The sequence below is a fragment of the Diceros bicornis genome (genome assembly GCF_020826845.1).
Source record: "Diceros bicornis minor isolate mBicDic1 chromosome 30 unlocalized genomic scaffold, mDicBic1.mat.cur SUPER_30_unloc_7, whole genome shotgun sequence".
Classification (NCBI taxonomy): Eukaryota; Metazoa; Chordata; class Mammalia; order Perissodactyla; family Rhinocerotidae; genus Diceros; species Diceros bicornis.
The window spans coordinates 741,619-751,729 of NW_026690905.1; the positions used below are offsets into that span (position 1 = coordinate 741,619).

At 45.8% G+C, this 10,111-nt stretch overlaps 1 long non-coding RNA gene across 1 annotated transcript; it reads left to right on the forward strand.

The window, feature by feature from the left end:
* The first annotated feature begins 4,959 nt into the window (after nucleotides 1-4,959).
* Nucleotides 4,960-9,008, forward strand: LOC131402201 (uncharacterized). Its single transcript, XR_009218367.1, has 3 exons — nucleotides 4,960-5,022; nucleotides 7,392-7,427; nucleotides 8,917-9,008. It is a non-coding gene; the product is annotated as an uncharacterized LOC131402201 (long non-coding RNA).
* Nucleotides 9,009-10,111: the final 1,103 nt, after the last annotated feature.

The following is a 10,111-nucleotide window of genomic DNA, read 5'->3' on the forward strand; positions in this document are numbered from 1 at the left end:
GGAAATCAACAGACTTGCTTCTCTTGGCTGTTTGTAGCTGGAGATCTTATGACAATGTGGCCAGCTGAGAATCAGAAGATCTTTCTCTAGTCTCAGGAATTAGTCTTGGTCAAACCTCTCAACCTCTTTAGACCTCAGTTTCTTCACCTGTAACATGAAGAGTTGGACGAGTCTTTTTGAGTTCTGAAATCCAGTGACAACAAGATACCCTTCACCCAGATGCACTTGACAAAGACCAGAGAGAATTTTTAGTTGTCTTCTTCTGCATCAACCTTATTATCCATATCACCTCTTAAAGATATATCAAATGTCTACTTTCGCATGACACTGATAAAACAGGTTCCATACCAAATCGCTGTTCATTGGGATAACAAATCTATAGTTAATTGTTTAGAGGTAAGTATAGAGATGGGCCCTGCTGGAAACAGCAATCAATGGGCCAAAAAATCTTGCTTTATGTTACAGCAAGGCTGTGGAAACACTCCCTAATACACCAGAATGCTTAAATACTTAGAAAGTATGAAATAAATGGGAGCCTTGTATCCATGGTTACTAGCTAATAAGGATATGATTTTTAAAATTTTGTTAATGATGCCATTTGCCTGGTATGGGGCTGTTCTCTGGTGGGTAAAGAGCAGATGTATTCAAGGCCACTTTCATTCCTTTAATAAATATTTACTCAGTGCCTACCACTTGCTGCACGATAGCAGTGATCTACCCTAAGAGCATTTATATTCTAGTAGGGTGACACAGACCATAAACAAAAAGAGAATCTTGAGGTGATCAATAAAGTTACATATACGTCAAACTTTTTTCATTCTGGACTATTATTCACCCTTTCCCTTCTTTGACTGTTTACCAGAAGTCTAATCATGGACTTGAAAACCCAGAAAACATGGGTCCCAAGTTTCTTCTCATAACACCCCTGTTTCAAAGACATAGTGTTTATCATCTGAGAGTATGTCTCTTTAAGACTAAGTTCATATGAATCAGCATTATTTCATCACTTTCTTGAGAGGACCAATGATATTATGAAGGGGAAAAAATATCATATGGGATTTATACTTGAAATGATGTTTCCCCTCTAATTGTGTTATTTAATGTGGTGTGATTTGGGGAAAGTCAATTACTCCTTCAGAGACACTGGTAATAATACCCTGAAAAGCATTCTATAGAGATTAAATGAAACAAAGTATGAGAAACTGCTTTGTAATTTGCAAAGCAATCCATTTCAGCTCATTTTTTCTAATAATATTTTCATTTATCCAATCCTTTTTGACTCTAACAAACCTGCCTAGACTTTCATCATTTATTCAACAATAATAATGGGTCAAAATGGTTGAATATTAGAAATTTCATATGGTTCAACTTAATTAATAGGCCATCACAATATTTAATTTGGTTATAATTACAGTTAAATTTTTCATGATGCCTTATCATGTGCCAGGCACTTTCTAGGCATCTGACATGTATTCACTCATTTAATCCTCACAACAATGCCATGGAGACAATACTATTAACCTCTATTGTATGGATGAGGAACATTAGAGGTTATATAAATGACCAAGGTCACACAGCTGGTACCCAGGCAGTCCACCTCCAAAATCTCTTTTAGGGATCCATTAGAGGTTGTGGCACTTACATTGTAAAAGGATCACCCTGGTTCCTGGTTGACGAATGGATCAGAGGGGACTAAGGATGAAACCACATGGCTACTGAAATGATCCAGGCAAGCAATTCTGAATACAGGATTTCCTTTCTTTTTAAGGCTGAATAATATTTCATTGTATAGATGCCTCAGATTTTCTTCATCCTTTCACCCACGGGTGCACAATTAGGTAGTTTCCATCTCTTGATTATTGTGAATAATATTGCAGTGAATTTTGTCAAAGGATTTCCTGGAACTAAGTGAGTTTGAAAAAATTCTTATACACATTAGTTACTGTAATGAAATACCTTTCTAAATGTCTAAATTTTAAATATTTGTCATTCTACAGAAATAACTTGCCTAATCATGATTTGTGTCGCTATCAGTTCATGAATGATCTAAGATTTTTGTACAAAAAATTGTTATAATGGCTTTTTTTGCATGTATTCAGGAAGCTTGCATAATGTGGGTATTCCCTGATCCTTGATTTTTAGTCGAGTTTTCTAGTAAGTCTTTGGGATAGGAAGCATCTTCGTAGATGTGAGGCAGACAGCAGAAAAATAATAAAGTGACTGTTATATTTAATTATATCAAAAGAAAACTAGTTTTGGTAAATTGTTTTTACACAGTCTTTGCTTATTTGTAAGAGTGACACATATCATTTTATTAATGAAAATAAAATTCAATAAACAATTTTAACATAAAACAAGATCTATTGAGAACTTATATGAAAATTTTAGCAATATGCTGTCATCAATTTCCTCATCTGCAAAATGGAGATAGATAATACCATCTTCCTTATGGGTTGCTGTGAGAATACTCAAGAGTAATGTATGTAAAAGGCTTATCAACATGTGAGTTGGAAAGTGATGCCCCATTCATTTTTCCACCGGGATGATGAGAGCTTTTTTAATGCTTGAAGTCTGTAGTTTTCAAAATACGTTCTACTCTTGTAAAGTGAATCCTTTTTACAAATATTTGTAGAGTTAGATGATCCCTTTGGAATACAAATTCAGGCTTCTGTGTGTGTGCGTGTGTGTGTATGCATACGCACATCTCTCAAATAATACTCCGAGGCTTATAATGAAAAGCTACCTTCCCCACTCTTGACTCTGGTTCCAAAAACAACTTAATTTTCTGATTTAAAATCTATATTTCTAAATTAGCTACTCATACAGTTTTTTCATTTTTCAGCTTTTGACTATTTATATTTTATTTCTTCTCTGAAAAAATCAGCACGAAGAGTTCTTACATATGTTAAAAACATAATTCCCCTTGCCCAATATAACTATTTAATGAATTAGGATAAATCAAAATTCAATGTCTACTGTTTTATGACATCAGTGTTTACCATTTTATAGCATACGAATCTTATCCAGAGATGTGCTACGTCAGATAGTATGAATACATTTTCTTTCTCACTTTTTCCTTTGACGTTTTTAACGGTAAAATTCTCTTGTTTCTTTGTTGTCTTCCTATGGATTCATCACTGGTTCATCTCCTTCCACCAGAAAATTAAATCTCTTCTCATTAACTTCTGATGCATGAGACAATTCATGGGCTTCAGGTTTTGCTTGGGGACACCCCTCTTGGTCTTGAACATATACACAGTCCCACATATACACAGTATGTCTGGAAGGATAGAGGAGGAAAGAATGTTTATCTCTGTGCAAAAGTACCGGGAGACAGTGGTAGAGTGAGAATATTTGAAGTTTTCCTATACATGCACCTACGACGTAGGCCTTCCTCCCCCCAGATTTTTAAAATTAAAATAGCGTTATATCCTTATCTACTGGTTTGGAACAGCAAGTTGTAGAGAAATGTGAATATATGATCCAATTTTTTAACGAAATTAAGAACAGCAAACGCACAAAAAATTTAGAATTCTAAATATGGGAACATCATTCTATGAGGCTGTGTAAAGGTGGGGAAAGGAATGAAGAACAGCTGTTCAACATCCAGCTACCTGTACAATGTAGGGGTCCACGGAAAGCCTCGCCTCCAGCCACGCCCCTGGAGCTGATTTCCTCCCCCTGTGAAGTCTGCCTGAATTATTCCAGCCACACCCCCGCCTCTTCACGCCCCTGGAACTGGACTCAGCCCACAACATTCGGGCCTGTCTCCGCCCACAGCCTGGTCCCGGCTCATTGCCCTGCCTGCACCCTTGTTCCCGCCCATAGAACTGCCTTCCCGGCCTGCTGTCACTCACAGCATTGTCCCCGCCCACAGCCACGCCCCTAGATTTTGTCCCTGTCCCTGTCCCTGATGCAGCCCCCAAACGTTCGTCCTCCCCGAACGCCCGCCCAAGACCGGAACCGGAAGCGCAGGCGGCGCCGTGGATGGAGCGGGCATTCTGCGCAGTGTGTTCCATCTTCTCGGTGCGGATCGCATTCCTGTGGATGTTCACCCTCAGAGGCGGGGCTCGGTGAGCGGCGGGCTGTCCCGGCTCCAGTCGCGGTCCAGGGAGTGGGCTTGGCCGTGGGCAGCCCCGTCAGGGCTCCGCGTCTCTCCATCCCCCTGCAGCCCCGTTTCCCCCGGGCTGTTCGCTCAGGGCCCCAGAGGCTGCTGTTCCTCCTGGATCTGGGCGCCGCCGTCCCCTCCTCAGAGTCCCCGTCAACGTCCTCCTTGTGATTTTGTCCCCAGGGGGCTTTAGCCGCTTCTGGAGGCGATGTTTTGGTCGTTACAAGTGGGGCGCTCCTGGCATCTAGGGGGGAGGCAGGGATGCTGCTCAGCATCCTCCAGGGCCCAGCACAGCCCCACAGAGAATTATCCGGCCCCAAATGTCAGTTGTGCCAAGGTTGGGAAACCTGCTCCAGGGCCTGAAAATCTCCCGAGCCCTGAATGAAGTGTGGAAATTGTTGAGAAGTCAGCGAGTCACTTACAGGGTCCCTAAATGACAAGCTTGTTTAAAGGGTTCAGAGTCACGAAAAAGTCTCTGTCCAGCCAAGTGAGTTGAGCGACTCAAGTGCACACAGCACAAAGCTGCTTTCTCCCATCTCGGGGAGCAGCAGGTGGCTGGATAGGAATCTGGAAAATCCAGCCACAGCCAACAGTTACAGTTAAATCAGTAAGTAAAAATAAAGAAAAGTGAATGGGGTTGGCCTTTCCATCCAACAACCTATAAAAGGCCTCAAAAGCTTGTTTGCACTTTTTTGCCCCCCTCAGACACGAAAAGCATCCGTGGAGCTCAAGTTTCAGGTGAAACCAGGCTCAGGGTCCACCTGTCCTTGCTGATCCATGGATTTCGTTGTGACCAGATGAGTACCCTGTGGACCTGGTACCAACAGGTTCCAGCAGCCTTTGCTGTGCAGAAGACCTGCTAGTGAGCTTTCCTGGGCTCAGGTTGTCACCACCTGGAGTCACTGAGAGTGAAGGTATCTTGAGGAAAATTATTGATGTTTGATGGATGGAAAGATGGTAAGCTGTGTGTGGTTCTGTGTGGTAAATATTTCAGTAAGTACAGTTATATGCAAATAAGAACATATGAAAGAAACGTAAATAACTGCAAATGTGGATTATAGTAGAAAATATAGATTTACTTGCATTGCATAATACTCAAAAGTCAGGATTTATATATAATAAATACAAAAATGTTTTGCGTGTGTATGTAGTATTAGAAGACATCCCATGAAATATTAGCAGGGATACTCAGCAACATTCCTTAGACCCATTCAATTTGACTTCTAAAGTCCTATAAATCCTCCACAAAAATTTGAAATAAAGGAGCATTCAAGGAAAAAGATGATTGGAACTTCTTTGTATTAATAACAAATTTAAAAATGAATTTGCCAGTAGCCAGATTTATTTTGAGCATTTTTTTCTTTATGACATTTCAAATCATTTGGAGGAGTACTAAGCAACACTGTAGATTGAAGGGAAGGGCGCTAGTCTCCAAAAAGACTGTCCTCTCCACCTTGCCTTCTAAAGGGAATTAACTTTGTTTCTTGAAATTTTTCTGAAATAATGGTCTGGTGATTCACGTTGCAGAGAATCTTGTTAAGTAATTTTGTATTTAGTTGCTGGCCTCTACTAATTGTGTGTGTACGTGTGTCTGTGCCTTTTTCATTTTAGATTTCCTGTGATGTTCTTGAGGGGAATTTGTGCTTGTCATACAATAGACAGTCTCTGAGTGTATAATTAATGGTGACCAACCATCCTCGTTTATTCAGGACAGTGGGGTTTTCCAGGACACAGGACGTTTAGTCTTCAAACCAGGGCAGTCCTAGACAAACCGGGATGGTTCCTCATCTCATAAGCCAGGCCCTGGGACACATGCATGGGGACCTGGAGAACCAGAGAGACCTTGTTCCACCTCCATGGAATTTACATTGTATTTGGGAATTTGGATTTTGAAAGGTTAATGATGAGAGTGATGTGGGAGTTTGGCACAAGGGGAATCAACATGAGGAGGCAGAGAAGCCCTCTTGAGAAGGACTGATATTTATCTTGAGAGCTGGAGTTGGGACTGGATTTAGCTGGTAGGAGTGTTAGACTGGAGTGAGGGTGTGGGATTGTGTTCAAGAGAGTTTTTCAGGCAGAGGGACCGCATGAGGACACCCCTGAAGCAGAGAGCCTGGTGTGTCCATGAACTGAGAAGAAGGATGGCTGAGCCGAGTCAACAGAGGGGGAGGAGTGTGAGCCACACCGGCGAGGGGAGACAGGCAGGACCAGATGAGGGGTGATTGGGACTCTGTTCTAAGACCAGTGGGAACACTCTGGAGAGATGCGAGTAGAAGGATGATGTGATTAGCGTTTGGTCTAAGCATGTGGGTTAAAATGGACTTCATGGTTAAGAATGAAGACTTAATATGCAAGATGGGAGGTGCTGGGAATAAGATTAGGAATAAGATGATTGTTCCCTACGCCTGAGTGATGGCTGTGGAGTAGGAAAGAAGTAGAAAGAAAAGACCATGGAGTGTAGAACCGAGAGAACATAACGGTACTTTCTTGCCTGCATGTGTCAGATGGCACAGGGCACTGACTGTTCTCGCTGCTGTCTGTGCAGACCTGCAGGTGCCCCCTCACCCAGGTGTGTGTGTTCACCCCTCTTTTCCACTAACAGGCCCCCCCTTCCACATCCTAAAAGAAGTCAGGCCTTACTTGTGAGGGTGTTGTCTCACACGGGAGACACCTAGGAGAGCCCCTGCAGGCTTCAGAGCAGCCCCTTCAGCATCTCCATCACCTTCCTTCCTTCCCCTCTCTCGCTTTCCACACCCAGAATGACCCCTGCTCAGTATTCCACAGCTCCATGATCTTCCTCCCCCAGGCTTGAGAAGGGTGGGGTAGCCACTGGGGTGGACATCATCTGCACCTTCCACTCTGACCCCCGCAGGTCCCGGGCTGGACAGAGAGTGACTCTACTAGGAGCTGAGCCATGAGACTCAGTGCACCACCCACCTGGGCTCCTTCACCCTGGACTGAGAGAACCTCTACGTCAGTGGTGAGGGGCTGTGCTACAGCCATGCTGTCTCTCCCAGTCAGAGTTCTGTGTTCCTTCCGTTGCTCTAAAGTGAGCTATGATCCATCTCTCTATCCTCCTGGTCTGGGTTCAGTCTTCTCATCACTGTGTGATCACTGGGTCCAGCCACCTTCCATCTCAATTCCTTCCCCCTGAACACCCCTCCACTCGTCCCCTCTGCTTTCCCCTCTGCTTTTCCCACAAAGGTCCCTACATCCTTCCTCTCCCTTAATGTTTTATGTTCACCCCAACTCTTGCTGAGCTCCTCTCGCCTTCTCTCCACAGGTTACACCTATGGAGCCGTGGCCCCGACTACCAACAGTGAGTATTCCTGGCCCTGATCTCCTGTGTCCCGTCTGCATTTGGGGTTTGGGAGCACTTGTTCTCCTTCACCTGCTGTCCTTGGTGAGGGAAGGACCTGGAAGGGCCCTAATTCATCCCTTCTCTCCCTCCCGGGTTCTGGTGGAGAGTCCCAGCCCAGTGTGAGAAAGCCTAAGACACAGACATGTTCTCCACCACATTCTGACCCCATGTGGTTTTCACTTTAATTCTCCTGAAGCCCTGCCCTTGGTCCTCCTTTTCCAGGTATCCCATCCATCTGCCCATTTTTCTGCCTATCTGCCTCTCCTCCGAGTTCAGTCACTCTTGTTCACCTCTCTCTCTCTCTTGGGCTCCTCTCATCCACAGGCTTACTCATCCCGCTACTCACACAATCATTCATCCCATCACTCTCATTTATGCTTCACCTGTGAATGGTGGTCCTGAGACAGCCTGTGCTTTAGCCCGTGTGAGCCTGGGGGCTACTCCCACTCTGTCCCTCCTTGATGACAGACTTATCCACAGCTCCCGAGCCGGCCAACACGTCCCTGCATACTTGATCATCACCTGTGCCACCAGAAGCCACCACAGGTATCTGGGGGTCCCTTTTCCTTCCCAAGAGAAGCACTCTGGCCCCACTCCCCATGAGCCAGGTGTGATCCAGGAGCTGGGAAGCCAGGGTGTGAAATTCTGGTTTTAGGGCAATCATGCTGATCACAAAGATTATACCAAACATTCAGTCTAAGGTCAGCCATCAGAGAGTCCCTAGTCTTGTGAAATTAACACAACATTACAATACAATGTGGGATATTTCGGGGAGAGGCACCTGGCATAATTTGGAGGGGAGGAGCTTGCTAGAGAAAGTTTCACCAGAATGAAGTCTTTAAGAATGAGTAGGAGGGACCCTGGCAAATAGAGGATGAAGGGTTTTCCTGGCAGAGAGGATTCCATGAGCAAAGGCTCCAGCCAGAAACAACATGCCGTATGGGGAGAATTGAAACGAATTTGGGTTGCATGCAGCATAATGTTTAACCCGCAGTAGATGGATAAAATGAGACTGAAAGGTCAGCAGGAGCCAGATTGAGTAGAGCCTTGAGTGCCAGGTCACGAAGGTTGAACTAAACACTGAAGGCCAAAGGGAGCCATGGGTTGTACTAGAGCAGTGGTGGCCCTAGTGAGGTATTCATTTCAGAAAGATTCTTCTAGTAGTCCATGTAGAACATCCTTTAGACACAGCATCCAGTGAGCCTGCTGGGGTGTTGGTCCGGGTGAAGGAAGTTAAGACCTGAGCTAGGACAGGGAGGGAGAGAGGGAGTGTATGTGAGGACCAGTGTGCAAGGTGAATGGGTGTTACTGGGAGGGAGGAGGAGCTGAGCTGATATGCTGGTTCTGACTTGGGTGACTACAGGGTTGGGTGGTGGTGCCACTGGGACAGAAGACGACAGATTATAATGAGTGCAGGACTCTGGTCTGGTCTCAGGCCAGCTTTCAGAGATGGCCATCGCTCTCCCTCTCGTCTTGCAGCTTTGGGGCACAACCTGAAGTCCCTCACAGTCAACGTCACCATCTCTACCCTCCGGTATTTATCAGACATGAGCAACGGCTAGACCACGTTCAACTTCACTGAGAGGGTCTTGCAGAGCCTGGTGAGACCCTGGTCCCAGCAGCTCCTGGTAGTTAAATCCCATCCAGCCCCTCCCCCAACCCCTGTCCCTCCTGCTCCTCCTCCTCCTCCTTCCTCCCCAGCTGTATCCTTGTTCAAGAACAGCAGCCTGCGCCCCTTCTACTCAAGTTGCAGACTGGTCTCCCTCAGGTGAGACCCTCCCCTCAGCATTTGCCCCTAATGACCTCTTTTGTGACCACCCCTATCTGTCTCCCCAGTGTCCTCCCATTTCCTCCTTCCTTTTCTGTCCCCCACCCCGAGGATTCAGGAACTCTCTCTAGAGTCCCCACATCCCTCTCTCCCCAGGCCTGAGAAGGATGGGCCAGCCACCTGTGTGGACGCTGTCTGCACCCACCACCTTGACCCCATGGGCCACCATGCCTTTGTGCTGGGAGCTGAGTGTCTCCACCTGTCTGCTCTTCCTCCCGGTGGCTCCAGGCTCTGCAGCCCAGAGTTTATCCATCCAGAGAGAGTATCAGCTACATTTCCGCATCATCAGCTGGAACCTCAGCAACTCGGAGCCCACATCCTCGGAGTACACCGCCCTGCTGAGAGACACCCAGGACCAGGTGGGTTCTCCCTCTCCCGTCTCTCCTTGCCCTGAGGGCACCGTCATTCCTCCATCTGACTTACATCTGTTATGTGATTGTTTCAACCCTTCACTTTCCCTGCATGTCTGGGTTTTCTCAGTGTCCAGAGGTGATGTCCTAGATGCCTTCCCCATTTCTCACATGGGTAAACTGAAGCTCAGAGAGGGGAGTATTGTGCCTAATGTCACACAGTGAGTTAGGGGCAGAGCCAGGATTTGAAGTCAGGTCTCCCTTGCCCCAAGTTCTGTGATCTTTCACTGGCACCAGTGGCCCCCTGCGTCCCCAGGAGACCTCCATCTCACCCACTCTCCCTCGTGTTTGTTCTAGGTCACCAAGGTCTACAGAGGCAGCCAGCTTTGAGACATATTTCACTCCTGCCTGGTCACCGACTTGATGTATGTTGAGGAGATTGGAAGCATTGGCTGAGCTGGGTG